Source organism: Amblyomma americanum, chromosome 7, assembly GCF_052857255.1.
Source record: "Amblyomma americanum isolate KBUSLIRL-KWMA chromosome 7, ASM5285725v1, whole genome shotgun sequence".
In the NCBI taxonomy this organism is placed as follows: Eukaryota; Metazoa; Arthropoda; class Arachnida; order Ixodida; family Ixodidae; genus Amblyomma; species Amblyomma americanum.
The window spans coordinates 171,325,014-171,340,733 of NC_135503.1; positions in this window are offsets into that span (position 1 = coordinate 171,325,014).

Here is a 15,720-nt window from a genome sequence, read left to right on the forward strand (position 1 = left end):
TTTCGAATACTATGCTTCAAATCAATAAGCGCTTTTCTTCGTGGTCTCAATACAGCCACGTTATAATTATTGATTTTAAGCATAGTATTCCAAACAGCGCTTTTCTTCGTGCTGTCAAAATAGCCGCGTTATAATTATTTGAAGCATAGTATTCCAAACAGCGCTTTTCTTCGTGCTGTCCACACAGCCACGGGATAAATACTGAACGGAAATATAGTCTTCCAAACTCCGCTTGTCTTCGTACTGTCAAAACAAGCAGAGCATAAATATTGATTTAAAGTATAGTATTCCAAAAAGTTCTTGTCTTCGCGCTGTCAAAACGGCCACGTTATAAATATTGATTTCAAGTATTGTATTCCAAACAGCGCTTGTCTTCGTGCTGTCAAAACAGCCACGTTATATTTTTTTATTTGAAGCACAGTATTCCAAACAGTGCTTTTCTTCGTGCTGTCAAAACAGCCACGTTATAATTATTGATATGAAGTATAGTATTCCAAACATCGCTTGTCTTCGTGCTGTCAAAACAGCCACGTTATAGTTATTGAATTGAAGCATAGTATTCCAAACAGCGCTTTTCTTCGTGCTGTCAAAACAGCCACGTTATAATTATTGATTTGAAGTATAGTATTCCAAACAGCGCTTAGCCTCGGGCTGTCAAAACAGCCACGTTATATATATTGATTTGAAGAATAGTATTCCAAACTGCGCTTGCCCTCGTGCTCTCAAAACAGCCACGTTATGATTATTGATTTGAAGCATAGTATTCCAAACTGCGCTTGCCATCGTGCTGTCAAAACAGCCACGTTATAATTATTGATTTCAAGCATAGTATTCCAAACAGCGCTTGTCTTCGCACTGTCTAAACAACCACGTTATAATTAATAATTTGAAGCATAGTATTCTAAACTGCGCTTGTCTTCGTGCTGTCAAAACAGCCACGTTATATTTATTGATTTGAAGCATAGTATTTCAAACTGCGCTTGTCTTCGTGCTGTCAAAAGAGTCACGTTATAATTATTGATTTGAAGCATAGTATTCCAAACTGCGCTTGCCCTCAAGCTGTCAAAACAGCCACGTTATAATTATTGATTTGAAGCATAGTATTTCAAACTGCGCTTGTCTTCGTGCTGTCTAAACAGCCACGTTATAATTATTGATTTGAAGCATAGTATTCCAAACAGAGCGTGTCTTCGTGCTGTCAAAACAGCCACGTTATAATTATTGATTTGAAGCATAGTATTTCAAACTGCGCTTGTCTTCGTGCTGTCAAAAGAGTCACGTTATAATTATTGATTTGAAGCATAGTATTCCAAACTGCGCTTGCCCTCGTGCTGTCAAAACAGCCACGTTATAATTATTGATTTGAAGCATAGTATTCCAAACAGCGCTTGACTTCGTGCTGTCAAAACAGCCACGTTATAATTATTGATTTGAAGCTTAGTATTCCAAACAGCGCTTGTCTTCGCGCTGTCAAAACAGCCACGTTATAATTATTGATTTGAAGCATAATATTCCAAACAGCGCTTGTCCTCGTGCTGTCAAAACAGCCACGTTTTAATTATTGATTTGAAGCATAGTATTCCAAACAGCGCTTGTCTTCGTGCTGTCAAAAGAGCCAAGTTATAAATATTGACTTGAAGCATAGTATTCCAAACAGCCCTTTTCATCGTGCTGTCACTACAGCCACATTTTAATTATTGATTTGAAGTATAGTATTCCAAAGAGCGCTTGTCTTCGTGCTGTCAAAACAGCCAAGTTATAATTATTGATTTGAAACATAGTATTCCAAACAGCGCTTTTCTTTGTGCTGTAAAAAAGCCACGTTAAAATTATTGATTTGAAGCATAGTATTCGAAAGAGCGCTTGTCTTCGTGCTGTCAAAACAGCCACGTTGTAACTATTGATTTGAAGTATAGTATTCCAAACAGCGCTTGTCTTCGTGCTGTTAAAACAGCCAAGTTATGATTACTGATTTCAAGCATAGTATTCTAAACAGCGCTTGTCTTCGTGCTGTCAAAACAGCCACGTTTTAATTATTGATTTGAAGCATAGTATTCCAAACAGCGCTTGTCTTCGCGCTGTCAAAACAGCCACGTTCAATAATTACAACGTGGCTGTTTTGACAGCACGAAGAAAAGCGCTGTTTCGAATACTATGCTTCAAATCAATAGGCGCTTTTCTTCGTGGTCTCAATACAGCCACGTTATAATTATTGATTTGAAGCATAGTATTCCAAACAGCGCTTTTCTTCGTGCTGTCAAAATAGCCGCGTTATAATTATTTGAAGCATAGTATTCCAAACAGCGCTTTTCTTCGTGCTGTCCACACAGCCACGGGATAAATACTGAACGGAAATATAGTCTTCCAAACTCCGCTTGTCTTCGTACTGTCAAAACAAGCAGAGCATAAATATTGATTTAAAGTATAGTATTCCAAAAAGTTCTTGTCTTCGCGCTGTCAAAACGGCCACGTTATAAATATTGATTTCAAGTATTGTATTCCAAACAGCGCTTGTCTTCGTGCTGTCAAAACAGCCACGTTATATTTTTTTATTTGAAGCACAGTATTCCAAACAGTGCTTTTCTTCGTGCTGTCAAAACAGCCACGTTATAATTATTGATATGAAGTATAGTATTCCAAACATCGCTTGTCTTCGTGCTGTCAAAACAGCCACGTTATAGTTATTGAATTGAAGCATAGTATTCCAAACAGCGCTTTTCTTCGTGCTGTCAAAACAGCCACGTTATAATTATTGATTTGAAGTATAGTATTCCAAACAGCGCTTGGCCTCGTGGTGTCAAAACAGCCACGTTATATATATTGATTTGAAGAATAGTATTCCAAACTGCGCTTGCCCTCGTGCTCTCAAAACAGCCACGTTATAATTATTGATTTGAAGTACAGTATTCCAAAGAGCGCTTTTCTTCGTGCTGTCAAAATAGCCGCGTTCAATAATTACAACGTGGCTGTTTTGACAGCACGAAGAAAAGCGCTGTTTCGAATACTATGCTTCAAATCAATAAGCGCTTTTCTTCGTGGTCTCAATACAGCCACGTTATAATTATTGATTTTAAGCATAGTATTCCAAACAGCGCTTTTCTTCGTGCTGTCAAAATAGCCGCGTTATAATTATTTGAAGCATAGTATTCCAAACAGCGCTTTTCTTCGTGCTGTCCACACAGCCACGGGATAAATACTGAACGGAAATATAGTCTTCCAAACTCCGCTTGTCTTCGTACTGTCAAAACAAGCAGAGCATAAATATTGATTTAAAGTATAGTATTCCAAAAAGTTCTTGTCTTCGCGCTGTCAAAACGGCCACGTTATAAATATTGATTTCAAGTATTGTATTCCAAACAGCGCTTGTCTTCGTGCTGTCAAAACAGCCACGTTATATTTTTTTATTTGAAGCACAGTATTCCAAACAGTGCTTTTCTTCGTGCTGTCAAAACAGCCACGTTATAATTATTGATATGAAGTATAGTATTCCAAACATCGCTTGTCTTCGTGCTGTCAAAACAGCCACGTTATAGTTATTGAATTGAAGCATAGTATTCCAAACAGCGCTTTTCTTCGTGCTGTCAAAACAGCCACGTTATAATTATTGATTTGAAGTATAGTATTCCAAACAGCGCTTAGCCTCGGGCTGTCAAAACAGCCACGTTATATATATTGATTTGAAGAATAGTATTCCAAACTGCGCTTGCCCTCGTGCTCTCAAAACAGCCACGTTATGATTATTGATTTGAAGCATAGTATTCCAAACTGCGCTTGCCCTCGTGCTGTCAAAACAGCCACGTTATAATTATTGATTTGAAGCATAGTATTCCAAACAGCGCTTGTCTTCGCACTGTCTAAACAACCACGTTATAATTAATAATTTGAAGCATAGTATTCTAAACTGCGCTTGTCTTCGTGCTGTCAAAACAGCCACGTTATATTTATTGATTTGAAGCATAGTATTTCAAACTGCGCTTGTCTTCGTGCTGTCAAAAGAGTCACGTTATAATTATTGATTTGAAGCATAGTATTCCAAACTGCGCTTGCCCTCAAGCTGTCAAAACAGCCACGTTATAATTATTGATTTGAAGCATAGTATTTCAAACTGCGCTTGTCTTCGCGCTGTCAAAAGAGTCACGTTATAATTATTGATTTGAAGCATAGTATTCCAAACTGCGCTTGCCCTCGTGCTGTCAAAACAGCCACGTTATAATTATTGATTTGAAGCATAGTATTCCAAACAGCGCTTGACTTCGTGCTGTCAAAACAGCCACGTTATAATTATTGATTTGAAGCTTAGTATTCCAAACAGCGCTTGTCTTCGCGCTGTCGAAACAGCCACGTTATAAATATTGATTTGAAGCATAGTATTCCAAACTGCGCTTGTCTTTGTGCTGTCTAAACAGCCACGTTATAATTATTGATTTGAAGCATAGTATTCCAAACAGAGCGTGTCTTCGTGCTGTCAAAACAGCCACGTTATAATTATTGATTTGAAGCATAATATTCCAAACAGCGCTTGTCCTCGTGCTGTCAAAACAGCCACGTTTTAATTATTGACTTGAAGCATAGTATTCCAAACAGCGCTTGTCTTCGTGCTGTCAAAAGAGCCAAGTTATAAATATTGACTTGAAGCATAGTATTCCAAACAGCCCTTTTCATCGTGCTGTCACTACAGCCACATTTTAATTATTGATTTGAAGTATAGTATTCCAAAGAGCGCTTGTCTTCGTGCTGTCAAAACAGCCAAGTTATAATTATTGATTTGAAACATAGTATTCCAAACAGCGCTTTTCTTTGTGCTGTAAAAAAGCCACGTTAAAATTATTGATTTGAAGCATAGTATTCGAAAGAGCGCTTGTCTTCGTGCTGTCAAAACAGCCACGTTGTAACTATTGATTTGAAGTATAGTATTCCAAACAGCGCTTGTCTTCGTGCTGTTAAAACAGCCAAGTTATGATTACTGATTTCAAGCATAGTATTCTAAACAGCGCTTGTCTTCGTGCTGTCAAAACAGCCACGTTTTAATTATTGATTTGAAGCATAGTATTCCAAACAGCGCTTGTCTTCGCGCTGTCAAAACAGCCACGTTCAATAATTACAACGTGGCTGTTTTGACAGCACGAAGAAAAGCGCTGTTTCGAATACTATGCTTCAAATCAATAGGCGCTTTTCTTCGTGGTCTCAATACAGCCACGTTATAATTATTGATTTGAAGCATAGTATTCCAAACAGCGCTTTTCTTCGTGCTGTCAAAATAGCCGCGTTATAATTATTTGAAGCATAGTATTCCAAACAGCGCTTTTCTTCGTGCTGTCCACACAGCCACGGGATAAATACTGAACGGAAATATAGTCTTCCAAACTCCGCTTGTCTTCGTACTGTCAAAACAAGCAGAGCATAAATATTGATTTAAAGTATAGTATTCCAAAAAGTTCTTGTCTTCGCGCTGTCAAAACGGCCACGTTATAAATATTGATTTCAAGTATTGTATTCCAAACAGCGCTTGTCTTCGTGCTGTCAAAACAGCCACGTTATATTTTTTTATTTGAAGCACAGTATTCCAAACAGTGCTTTTCTTCGTGCTGTCAAAACAGCCACGTTATAATTATTGATATGAAGTATAGTATTCCAAACATCGCTTGTCTTCGTGCTGTCAAAACAGCCACGTTATAGTTATTGAATTGAAGCATAGTATTCCAAACAGCGCTTTTCTTCGTGCTGTCAAAACAGCCACGTTATAATTATTGATTTGAAGTATAGTATTCCAAACAGCGCTTGGCCTCGTGGTGTCAAAACAGCCACGTTATATATATTGATTTGAAGAATAGTATTCCAAACTGCGCTTGCCCTCGTGCTCTCAAAACAGCCACGTTATAATTATTGATTTGAAGTACAGTATTCCAAAGAGCGCTTTTCTTCGTGCTGTCAAAATAGCCGCGTTCAATAATTACAACGTGGCTGTTTTGACAGCACGAAGAAAAGCGCTGTTTCGAATACTATGCTTCAAATCAATAAGCGCTTTTCTTCGTGGTCTCAATACAGCCACGTTATAATTATTGATTTTAAGCATAGTATTCCAAACAGCGCTTTTCTTCGTGCTGTCAAAATAGCCGCGTTATAATTATTTGAAGCATAGTATTCCAAACAGCGCTTTTCTTCGTGCTGTCCACACAGCCACGGGATAAATACTGAACGGAAATATAGTCTTCCAAACTCCGCTTGTCTTCGTACTGTCAAAACAAGCAGAGCATAAATATTGATTTAAAGTATAGTATTCCAAAAAGTTCTTGTCTTCGCGCTGTCAAAACGGCCACGTTATAAATATTGATTTCAAGTATTGTATTCCAAACAGCGCTTGTCTTCGTGCTGTCAAAACAGCCACGTTATATTTTTTTATTTGAAGCACAGTATTCCAAACAGTGCTTTTCTTCGTGCTGTCAAAACAGCCACGTTATAATTATTGATATGAAGTATAGTATTCCAAACATCGCTTGTCTTCGTGCTGTCAAAACAGCCACGTTATAGTTATTGAATTGAAGCATAGTATTCCAAACAGCGCTTTTCTTCGTGCTGTCAAAACAGCCACGTTATAATTATTGATTTGAAGTATAGTATTCCAAACAGCGCTTAGCCTCGGGCTGTCAAAACAGCCACGTTATATATATTGATTTGAAGAATAGTATTCCAAACTGCGCTTGCCCTCGTGCTCTCAAAACAGCCACGTTATGATTATTGATTTGAAGCATAGTATTCCAAACTGCGCTTGCCCTCGTGCTGTCAAAACAGCCACGTTATAATTATTGATTTGAAGCATAGTATTCCAAACAGCGCTTGTCTTCGCACTGTCTAAACAACCACGTTATAATTAATAATTTGAAGCATAGTATTCTAAACTGCGCTTGTCTTCGTGCTGTCAAAACAGCCACGTTATATTTATTGATTTGAAGCATAGTATTTCAAACTGTGCTTGTCTTCGTGCTGTCAAAAGAGTCACGTTATAATTATTGATTTGAAGCATAGTATTCCAAACTGCGCTTGCCCTCAAGCTGTCAAAACAGCCACGTTATAATTATTGATTTGAAGCATAGTATTTCAAACTGCGCTTGTCTTCGTGCTGTCTAAACAGCCACGTTATAATTATTGATTTGAAGCATAGTATTCCAAACAGAGCGTGTCTTCGTGCTGTCAAAACAGCCACGTTATAATTATTGATTTGAAGCATAGTATTTCAAACTGCGCTTGTCTTCGTGCTGTCAAAAGAGTCACGTTATAATTATTGATTTGAAGCATAGTATTCCAAACTGCGCTTGCCCTCGTGCTGTCAAAACAGCCACGTTATAATTATTGATTTGAAGCATAGTATTCCAAACAGCGCTTGACTTCGTGCTGTCAAAACAGCCACGTTATAATTATTGATTTGAAGCTTAGTATTCCAAACAGCGCTTGTCTTCGCGCTGTCGAAACAGCCACGTTATAAATATTGATTTGAAGCATAGTATTCCAAACTGCGCTTGTCTTTGTGCTGTCTAAACAGCCACGTTATAATTATTGATTTGAAGCATAGTATTCCAAACAGAGCGTGTCTTCGTGCTGTCAAAACAGCCACGTTATAATTATTGATTTGAAGCATAATATTCCAAACAGCGCTTGTCCTCGTGCTGTCAAAACAGCCACGTTTTAATTATTGATTTGAAGCATAGTATTCCAAACAGCGCTTGTCTTCGTGCTGTCAAAAGAGCCAAGTTATAAATATTGACTTGAAGCATAGTATTCCAAACAGCCCTTTTCATCGTGCTGTCACTACAGCCACATTTTATTATTGATTTGAAGTATAGTATTCCAAAGAGCGCTTGTCTTCGTGCTGTCAAAACAGCCAAGTTATAATTATTGATTTGAAACATAGTATTCCAAACAGCGCTTTTCTTTGTGCTGTAAAAAAGCCACGTTAAAATTATTGATTTGAAGCATAGTATTCGAAAGAGCGCTTGTCTTCGTGCTGTCAAAACAGCCACGTTGTAACTATTGATTTGAAGTATAGTATTCCAAACAGCGCTTGTCTTCGTGCTGTTAAAACAGCCAAGTTATGATTACTGATTTCAAGCATAGTACTCTAAACAGCGCTTGTCTTCGTGCTGTCAAAACAGCCACGTTTTAATTATTGATTTGAAGCATAGTATTCCAAACAGCGCTTGTCTTCGCGCTGTCAAAACAGCCACGTTCAATAATTACAACGTGGCTGTTTTGACAGCACGAAGAAAAGCGCTGTTTCGAATACTATGCTTCAAATCAATAGGCGCTTTTCTTCGTGGTCTCAATACAGCCACGTTATAATTATTGATTTGAAGCATAGTATTCCAAACAGCGCTTTTCTTCGTGCTGTCAAAATAGCCGCGTTATAATTATTTGAAGCATAGTATTCCAAACAGCGCTTTTCTTCGTGCTGTCCACACAGCCACGGGATAAATACTGAACGGAAATATAGTCTTCCAAACTCCGCTTGTCTTCGTACTGTCAAAACAAGCAGAGCATAAATATTGATTTAAAGTATAGTATTCCAAAAAGTTCTTGTCTTCGCGCTGTCAAAACGGCCACGTTATAAATGTTGATTTCAAGTATTGTATTCCAAACAGCGCTTGTCTTCGTGCTGTCAAAACAGCCACGTTATATTTTTTTATTTGAAGCACAGTATTCCAAACAGTGCTTTTCTTCGTGCTGTCAAAACAGCCACGTTTTAATTATTGATATGAAGTATAGTATTCCAAACATCGCTTGTCTTCGTGCTGTCAAAACAGCCACGTTATAGTTATTGAATTGAAGCATAGTATTCCAAACAGCGCTTTTCTTCGTGCTGTCAAAACAGCCACGTTATAATTATTGATTTGAAGTATAGTATTCCAAACAGCGCTTGGCCTCGTGGTGTCAAAACAGCCACGTTATATATATTGATTTGAAGAATAGTATTCCAAACTGCGCTTGCCCTCGTGCTCTCAAAACAGCCACGTTATAATTATTGATTTGAAGTACAGTATTCCAAAGAGCGCTTGTCTTCGTGCTGTCAAAACAGCCACGTTATCATTATTGATTTGAAGCATAGCATTCCAAACAGCGCTTGTCTTCGCACTGTCTAAACAGCCACGTTGTAATTAATAATTTAAAGCATATTATTCCAAACTGCGCTTGTCTTCGTGCTGTCAAAACAGCCACGTTATATTTATTGATTTGAAGCATAGTATTCCAAACTGCGCTTGTCTTCGTGCTGTCAAAACAGTCACGTTATAATTATTGATTTGAAGCATAGTATTCCAAACTGCGCTTGCCCTCGTGCTGTCAAAACAGCCACGTTATAGTTTTTGATTTGAAGCATAGTATTCCAAACAGCGCTTGACTTCGCGCTGTCGAAACAGCCACGTTATAAATATTGATTTGAAGCATAGTATTCCAAACTGCGCTTGTCTTCGTGCTGTCTAAACAGCCACGTTATAATTATTGATTTGAAGCATAGTATTCCAAACAGCGCGTGTCTTCGTGCTGTCAAAACAGCCACGTTATAATTATTGATTTGAAGCATAGTATTCTAAACTGCGCTTGCCCTCGTGCTGTCAAAACAGCCACGTTATAATTATTGATTTGAAGCACAGTATTCCAAACAGCGCTTTTCTTCGATCTGTCAAAACAGCCACGTTATAAATATACATTTGAAGTATAGTATTCCAAACAGCGCTTGTCTTCGTGCTGTCAAAAAAGCCACGTTATAATTATTGATTTGAAGCATAGTATTCCAAACAGCTCTTGTCTTCGTGCTGTCAAAACATCCACGTTATAATAATTGATTTGATGTATAGTATTCCAAACAGCGCTTGCCTTGGTGCTGTAAAAACAGCCACGTTATAATTATTGATTTGAAGCATAGTATTCCAAACAGCGCTTGTCTTCGCACTGTCTTAACAACCACGTTATAATTACTAATTTGAAGCATAGTATTCTAAACTGCGCTTGTCTTCGTGCTGTCAAAACAGCCACGTTATAATTATTGATCTGAAGCATAGCATTCCAACCAGCGCTTGTCCTCGTGCTGTCAAAACAGCCACGTTATAATTATTGATTTGAAGCTTAGTGTTCCAAACAGCGCTTGTCTTCGCGCTGTCGAAACAGCCACGTTATAAATATTGATTTGAAGCATAGTATTCCAAACTGCGCCTGTCTTCGTGCTGTCTAAACAGCCACGTTATAATTATTGATTTGAAGCATAGTATTCCAAACAGAGCGTGTCTTCGTGCTGTCAAAACAGCCACGTTATAATTATTGATTTGAAGTATAGTATTCCAAACAGCGCTTGTCCTCGTGCTGTCAAAACAGCCACGTTATAATTATTGATTTGAAGCATAGTATTCCAAACAGCGCTTGTCCTCGTGCTGTCAAAACAGCCACGTTATAGTTATTGATTTGAAGCATAGTATTCCAAACAGCGCTTGTCTTCGTGCTGTCAAAACAGCCAAGTTATAAATATTGACTTGAAGCATAGTATTCCAAACAGCCCTTTTCTTCGTGCTGTCAATACAGCCACATTTTAATTATTGATTTGAAGTATAGTATTCCAAAGAGCGCTTGTCTTCGTGCTGTCAAATCAGCCAGGTTATAATTATTGATTTGAAGCATAGTATTCCAAACAGCGCTTTTCTTTGTGCTGTAAAAAAGCCACGTTAAAATTATTGATTTGAAGCATAGTATTCGAAAGAGCGCTTGTCTTCGTGCTGTCAAAACAGCCACGTTGTAACTATTGATTTGAAGTATAGTATTCCAAACAGCGCTTGTCTTCGTGCTGTTAAAACAGCCAAGTTATGATTACTGATTTCAAGCATAGTATTCTAAACAGCGCTTGTCTTCGTGCTGTCAAAACAGCCACGTTTTAATTATTGATTTGAAGCATAGTATTCCAAACAGCGCTTGTCTTCGCGCTGTCAAAACAGCCACGTTCAATAATTACAACGTGGCTGTTTTGACAGCACGAAGAAAAGCGCTGTTTCGAATACTATGCTTCAAATCAATAAGCGCTTTTCTTCGTGGTCTCAATACAGCCACGTTATAATTATTGATTTTAAGCATAGTATTCCAAACAGCGCTTTTCTTCGTGCTGTCAAAATAGCCGCGTTATAATTATTTGAAGCATAGTATTCCAAACAGCGCTTTTCTTCGTGCTGTCCACACAGCCACGGGATAAATACTGAACGGAAATATAGTCTTCCAAACTCCGCTTGTCTTCGTACTGTCAAAACAAGCAGAGCATAAATATTGATTTAAAGTATAGTATTCCAAAAAGTTCTTGTCTTCGCGCTGTCAAAACGGCCACGTTATAAATATTGATTTCAAGTATTGTATTCCAAACAGCGCTTGTCTTCGTGCTGTCAAAACAGCCACGTTATATTTTTTTATTTGAAGCACAGTATTCCAAACAGTGCTTTTCTTCGTGCTGTCAAAACAGCCACGTTATAATTATTGATATGAAGTATAGTATTCCAAACATCGCTTGTCTTCGTGCTGTCAAAACAGCCACGTTATAGTTATTGAATTGAAGCATAGTATTCCAAACAGCGCTTTTCTTCGTGCTGTAAAAACAGCCACGTTATAATTATTGATTTGAAGTATAGTATTCCAAACAGCGCTTGGCCTCGGGCTGTCAAAACAGCCACGTTATATATATTGATTTGAAGAATAGTATTCCAAACTGCGCTTGCCCTCGTGCTCTCAAAACAGCCACGTTATAATTATTGATTTGAAGCATAGTATTCCAAACTGCGCTTGCCCTCGTGCTGTCAAAACAGCCACGTTATAATTATTGATTTGAAGCATAGTATTCCAAACAGCGCTTGTCTTCGCACTGTCTAAACAACCACGTTATAATTAATATTTTGAAGCATAGTATTCTAAACTGCGCTTGTCTTCGTGCTGTCAAAACAGCCACGTTATATTTATTGATTTGAAGCATAGTATTTCAAACTGCGCTTGTCTTCGTGCTGTCAAAAGAGTCACGTTATAATTATTGATTTGAAGCATAGTATTCCAAACTGCGCTTGCCCTCAAGCTGTCAAAACAGCCACGTTATAATTATTGATTTGAAGCATAGTATTTCAAACTGCGCTTGTCTTCGTGCTGTCTAAACAGCCACGTTATAATTATTGATTTGAAGCATAGTATTCCAAACAGAGCGTGTCTTCGTGCTGTCAAAACAGCCACGTTATAATTATTGATTTGAAGCATAGTATTTCAAACTGCGCTTGTCTTCGTGCTGTCAAAAGAGTCACGTTATAATTATTGATTTGAAGCATAGTATTCCAAACTGCGCTTGCCCTCGTGCTGTCAAAACAGCCACGTTAGCAATATTGATTTGAAGCATAGTATTCCAAACAGCGCTTGACTTCGTGCTGTCAAAACAGCCACGTTATAATTATTGATTTGAAGCTTAGTATTCCAAACAGCGCTTGTCTTCGCGCTGTCGAAACAGCCACGTTATAAATATTGATTTGAAGCATAGTATTCCAAACTGCGCTTGTCTTTGTGCTGTCTAAACAGCCACGTTATAATTATTGATTTGAAGCATAGTATTCCAAACAGAGCGTGTCTTCGTGCTGTCAAAACAGCCACGTTATAATTATTGATTTGAAGCATAATATTCCAAACAGCGCTTGTCCTCGTGCTGTCAAAACAGCCACGTTTTAATTATTGATTTGAAGCATAGTATTCCAAACAGCGCTTGTCTTCGTGCTGTCAAAAGAGCCAAGTTATAAATATTGACTTGAAGCACAGTATTCCAAACAGCCCTTTTCATCGTGCTGTCACTACAGCCACATTTTAATTATTGATTTGAAGTATAGTATTCCAAAGAGCGCTTGTCTTCGTGCTGTCAAAACAGCCAAGTTATAATTATTGATTTGAAACATAGTATTCCAAACAGCGCTTTTCTTTGTGCTGTAAAAAAGCCACGTTAAAATTATTGATTTGAAGCATAGTATTCGAAAGAGCGCTTGTCTTCGTGCTGTCAAAACAGCCACGTTGTAACTATTGATTTGAAGTATAGTATTCCAAACAGCGCTTGTCTTCGTGCTGTTAAAACAGCCAAGTTATGATTACTGATTTCAAGCATAGTATTCTAAACAGCGCTTGTCTTCGTGCTGTCAAAACAGCCACGTTTTAATTATTGATTTGAAGCATAGTATTCCAAACAGCGCTTGTCTTCGCGCTGTCAAAACAGCCACGTTCAATAATTACAACGTGGCTGTTTTGACAGCACGAAGAAAAGCGCTGTTTCGAATACTATGCTTCAAATCAATAAGCGCTTTTCTTCGTGGTCTCAATACAGCCACGTTATAATTATTGATTTGAAGCATAGTATTCCAAACAGCGCTTTTCTTCGTGCTGTCAAAATAGCCGCGTTATAATTATTTGAAACATAGTATTCCAAACAGCGCTTTTCTTCGTGCTGTCCACACAGCCACGGGATAAATACTGAACGGAAATATAGTCTTCCAAACTCCGCTTGTCTTCGTACTGTCAAAACAAGCAGAGCATAAATATTGATTTAAAGTATAGTATTCCAAAAAGTTCTTGTCTTCGCGCTGTCAAAACGGCCACGTTATAAATATTGATTTCAAGTATTGTATTCCAAACAGCGCTTGTCTTCGTGCTGTCAAAACAGCCACGTTATATTTTTTTATTTGAAGCACAGTATTCCAAACAGTGCTTTTCTTCGTGCTGTCAAAACAGCCACGTTATAATTATTGATATGAAGTATAGTATTCCAAACATCGCTTGTCTTCGTGCTGTCAAAACAGCCACGTTATAGTTATTGAATTGAAGCATAGTATTCCAAACAGCGCTTTTCTTCGTGCTGTCAAAACAGCCACGTTATAATTATTGATTTGAAGTATAGTATTCCAAACAGCGCTTGGCCTCGTGGTGTCAAAACAGCCACGTTATATATATTGATTTGAAGAATAGTATTCCAAACTGCGCTTGCCCTCGTGCTCTCAAAACAGCCACGTTATAATTATTGATTTGAAGTACAGTATTCCAAAGAGCGCTTGTCTTCGTGCTGTCAAAACAGCCACGTTATCATTATTGATTTGAAGCATAGCATTCCAAACAGCGCTTGTCTTCGCACTGTCTAAACAGCCACGTTGTAATTAATAATTTAAAGCATATTATTCCAAACTGCGCTTGTCTTCGTGCTGTCAAAACAGCCACGTTATATTTATTGATTTGAAGCATAGTATTCCAAACTGCGCTTGTCTTCGTGCTGTCAGAACAGTCACGTTATAATTATTGATTTGAAGCATAGTATTCCAAACTGCGCTTGCCCTCGTGCTGTCAAAACAGCCACGTTATAGTTTTTGATTTGAAGCATAGTATTCCAAACAGCGCTTGACTTCGCGCTGTCGAAACAGCCACGTTATAAATATTGATTTGAAGCATAGTATTCCAAACTGCGCTTGTCTTCGTGCTGTCTAAACAGCCACGTTATAATTATTGATTTGAAGCATAGTATTCCAAACAGCGCGTGTCTTCGTGCTGTCAAAACAGCCACGTTATAATTATTGATTTGAAGCATAGTATTCTAAACTGCGCTTGCCCTCGTGCTGTCAAAACAGCCACGTTATAATTATTGATTTGAAGCACAGTATTCCAAACAGCGCTTTTCTTCGATCTGTCAAAACAGCCACGTTATAAATATACATTTGAAGTATAGTATTCCAAACAGCGCTTGTCTTCGTGCTGTCAAAAAAGCCACGTTATAATTATTGATTTGAAGCATAGTATTCCAAACAGCTCTTGTCTTCGTGCTGTCAAAACATCCACGTTATAATAATTGATTTGATGTATAGTATTCCAAACAGCGCTTGCCTTGGTGCTGTAAAAATAGCCACGTTATAATTATTGATTTGAAGCATAGTATTCCAAACAGCGCTTGTCTTCGCACTGTCTTAACAACCACGTTATAATTACTAATTTGAAGCATAGTATTCTAAACTGCGCTTGTCTTCGTGCTGTCAAAAAAGCCATGTTATAATTATTGATTTGAAGTATAGTATTCCAAACAGCGCTTTTCTTCGTGCTGTCAAAACAGCCACGTTATAATTATTGATTTGAAGCATAGCATTCCAACCAGCGCTTGTCCTCGTGCTGTCAAAACAGCCACGTTATAATTATTGATTTGAAGCTTAGTGTTCCAAACAGCGCTTGTCTTCGCGCTGTCGAAACAGCCACGTTTTAAATATTGATTTGAAGCATAGTATTCCAAACTGCGCTTGTCTTCGTGCTGTCTAAACAGCCACGTTATAATTATTGATTTGAAGCATAGTATTCCAAACAGAGCGTGTCTTCGTGCTGTCAAAACAGCCACGTTATAATTATTGATTTGAAGTATAGTATTCCAAACAGCGCTTGTCCTCGTGCTGTCAAAACAGCCACGTTATAATTATTGATTTGAAGCATAGTATTCCAAACAGCGCTTGTCCTCGTGCTGTCAAAACAGCCACGTTATAGTTATTGATTTGAAGCATAGTATTCCAAACAGCGCTTGTCTTCGTGCTGTCAAAACAGCCAAGTTATAAATATTGACTTGAAGCATAGTATTCCAAACAGCCCTTTTCTTCGTGCTGTCAATACAGCCACATTTTAATTATTGATTTGAAGTATAGTATTCCAAAGAGCGCTTGTCTTCGT